Source organism: Drosophila montana, unplaced genomic scaffold (assembly GCF_035044405.1).
Source record: "Drosophila montana isolate Dmon_TW-CO22-7 unplaced genomic scaffold, ASM3504440v1 contig_1327_1, whole genome shotgun sequence".
Lineage (NCBI taxonomy): Eukaryota > Metazoa > Arthropoda > Insecta > Diptera > Drosophilidae > Drosophila > Drosophila montana.
Genome location: NW_026996290.1, coordinates 72,054 through 76,144, shown reverse-complemented (window position 1 = coordinate 76,144; position 4,091 = coordinate 72,054).

Sequence of the window (4,091 nt, the reverse complement as noted above, 5' to 3'; positions counted from 1 at the left end):
AACTCCTTCGGTGGAAAATGCGATTTTTAAGATTTTTTGTGTGAAGTTTTAAGAGTTTGTTTGATTCCCGTCCGATCAGTTTCAAAATCATTTTCAAAGCTTTTTTGATTTTATAACATACGTGCCACGGGCAAGGCCGGGTTATACCCGCTAGTGTCTATATATAAAACTATTTGTCCTGACTGACTGACTGACTGATTGGTGATCAACGCACAGCCCAAACCGTAAGAGGAAGCTGAAATTTTCACTGTTCACGTTAAGACGGGGTTTCGGGAAATTCCACTCGCAAGTGTGTAAAAATCGCGAAAAACGTTTGTATGTAACTTTTTTGTTTACCATCCCATCGGCCCCAAACTTATTTTCAAAGATCTTTGTTCAAATTCATTTAAGGGGTGTTTCACACTTTTTGAAAAATTCATTCCTCCTTGGTGGAAATGGAGGTCAAAGATTTGGTGGGTGACGTTTCGCACTCAAATTCATTTCCAGAGATCTATTAAACAATCATTTGAGACGTGTTTCACACTTTTCGCATAATTCAAACTTCTTCGTGGGGAATGCGATTTAAAGATTTTTTGTGCGAAGTTTTGTATATAAAATGAGTAAGAGATTTTGAATAAATATTTAAATGTTTTTTATTTTAATTTATCTTTTTATAAAAATTAGTAAAAAAAATGGTATTATTTATCCAGTATAATAATATTCAACAGTTTCTGCTCTTGGCACAGCGATATGTAATTCCAGGTTGTAAAACTGAACGCCTGCAGCTCTTTTTTGGCGAGCTGATAACACCCGTTACTAAGTCGTTGAAGTGACTTGTCTTTCATCGAATTATATTTCTTTGGAAGGAAGAATACGTGGTATTGGAGCTCCAAAGCAATTGTCTCCCAAATTATGTCTTTGTCCTCCATGCGCGTACATTATAGTACATCGCATTTTCTTCCATGGTTGTTATACTCAAAAGGGGTTTTGCCCCTCCAGACTCCAGCTCGGTTTTGTGTTTGTGGGTGGGCGGTTCTCGTTCGGTAGGTTTATTTATTTCACTTTTGTCTTTTCCGCAGGTTGACTTATTTCCGACAATATATGTACGCATATATATATTCTTCTTTTTACTTTATTATTTCTTTGTCTTATTTTGTCTCTTTCACAAACTTAAAAAAAAACAACAAAAAAATAAAAACACACGAAACGCATTTAATGTTCTTTTAAATTTTGATTATCCTTCACTTAGGGGTTTGCCTTTGTCTTTATTATTTTCCTTTTCCTATTATTATTTCCTTTTTTTTTCCTTTAATTTTTTTGTTGTTCCCTTCACAAAAAAAAAGTGAATTGATGTATTTTTAACTTTAAATCCTCTTCCATTTAACTGGTTTTCTGATTGTCTGTTTTTATTGTTCACTTCGTTTTATTTATTATTTTTTTTTTTGAAAACTCTTGTTTGGGCATACTTGATACTTTAATCCGCAAACATGCCACGCCCCTAAACGCTTCCTAAGACCCAGTTCGGGCGCCACTTGTAAGGAAGCTACTGGCCGGGGTACAACTCTCAGTCTTACCAGGACCATCAAACTACAAGACATTTGTAGGTTTCTGGGTTGGAGGGCTATAGGGGGAGGAAGTGCTTTAAACGAACTAGGACTCCTACTACTTTGATAGGATATGGAGGGAAATGCATACACATGACCAAGCCTCAATTAACACACACACACGACCGGGATTGCTCACGCGATCGGCAGGCTAAGCCCTGACTCACACATGCACGGCCAGGATTGCTCACGTGGTCGGCAGGCTAAGCCTTGATTCACACACGCACGGCACACTAGGTTAAGGGGAGAGGTTATGTTGCACATCGCTAATGCCGACGTTCGAGAATATAACTAACAGAAAATAAATTAACTGGCAGACTTTCTTTACTAACTCCACTTTTATTCACATGCCTTGTTCTGTTAATTATTAGGCTCTACCCTATGCTATTCCCTAAACTAAAGCCCTTCCGCCCTGCCTGGAGCCCTAGCGCTCCGCTTCATACTCTAAGTCTCCTCTGCTTCACTTTCTATTACACACGTATACTCATTCTGATGCCCTCTCTCGGCCGCTAGCCTCGGCCGCTCAACTTCGCCGCGAGCGGGACGGTGTTGAGCAACCGACCGAGAAAGCACGGTTGCTGCGGCGGCCGGCGGGTAAATTCAAACTGAACTTAAACTGGTCTTCTTGCCCCTAACCAACTTCAATACCTCGGCATTTTCCTTAACCATTCGTATAAATAACACAATGCTTATATACTATAACTATAATTATGAACTGTGGGGTGGCTACTTTAGTGGCTGCCTCACCAGCCCTATTTTCTCAACTATTTGGGACTTTAAATAATTTTGTTTAAACAAAAGCTTAGACCTTGTCTAGGTCGTTAGCCCTACTCATGTAACGTTTGTGTGATTTTTTGAAGAATATATATCTTCAGAAGTATGTTCACTGAGGCTATTACAATTATCATAATTAGATGTTAATTGCAGATGGGGTGTAGTGTCTGCAACTTCTACTAAGATTGCTACATTGGCAGGGTTATCATCTGCCTTAGATTATTTTCCACCCATTTTTATACAATGACCTGGCCTTTTTCAATCGGACAATAAGAATTAATCGCAATATTTTTTGTTATAAAAAAAACAGTACTGATAAATTTTAGGGCTTATAGATTTTTACAACTTTACCTAACAGAGTTTTATATTTTGTTTCAGATTTTATATTAATTAATTATTAATTATAATATATTAGTATAATTAGCGGTATGTTTGTTAACTGCAGATGGGGTGTAGGGTCCACAACATCTACCACGTTCGCTACATTGGCAGTGTTATCATCTGCCTTGGATTGTTTTCCACCCATTTTTATACAATGACCTGGCCTTTTGAGAAATTTAAGGACTTATAGATTTTTACAAGTGTTTCACACTTTTCGCAGATTCAAAATTTCATCGATAGAAATGCGATTCACAGATTTGATGGGCGAAGTTTTAAGTTGTGCCTTATATGCTTGAACTTATTTTCAAAGCTCTACATAAGAACCGCTTTGAAAGCAGTGCATACTCAATTTTTAAAAGCATCTATTTGTGTTAGCCTTTCTTTTGGAAAATTTCAGTTTTAATGTCCGAACAGTTTTTAAATCTATGAATTTCTTTCTGATATCATTATTTTCATTATTATTCACAGATCATTTAAATGAGCGAAAAATGTAAGTGACCCCAAAGCAGTAATAGCACAACAACAATAACGACAACAACAGCACCACATGGCAAAAGACAACACATGAGTCACTCTCTAGAGGAAAACGCTGCTCCTGTCGAGTCGAATTTTTAAAATCACTGAAATACGTATTTAATAAGTTCTTATGTAGAGCTTTGAAAATAAGATCATAACAGATACTACCAAACCTTTTTGTGTTCCCTTAAATGAATCAGCTATTTCTAGTGCGCCAAGAAAACGCCGAGAAAACGTTACCGGTGTTTTTAATACCTTTTATTTAAGCACTTATACGATTTTTCAAAGTTTGACCCATGCAGCTTTATTTTCTCAACTATTTAGGACTATGCCATGTAGAACTTTTCCTACTTAAATATTTTTATTTAAACAGAAGCTTATAGCCTTTGTCCACTGACCACATACCCTACACACAGCGACATAGCTCCGACGACATATCTCCGCCCAGTACATTTTTTTGTCGGAATTATGTCGTTTTTTTTTGGAGAATTTATGACGTTTAAAAACGAAATAACCCTGCCGTTGTTCACGGCGAGAATATGTCGTTTTAAAGCGACATAGGTCCGCCGCTTAAAAAACGACATATGGAAAGTAGAGAGAAGCTAATATTTATATGAAAGTACGCATATCTCCCACTTTTTAACACAATTAAAATTTTAATATAATTTTTACTTACTCACATTACGAGCACATCAGTAAAAATTTATTTTTGGTGTCGGTATTTTGAATATTTTGGCACTTGTAAGGAAGCTACTGGCCGGGGTACAACTCTCAGTCACCATCTGGGATGGTGGGTTTAGAGGGGGGAGGAAGTGTTTCAAACAAACTATGATCTTC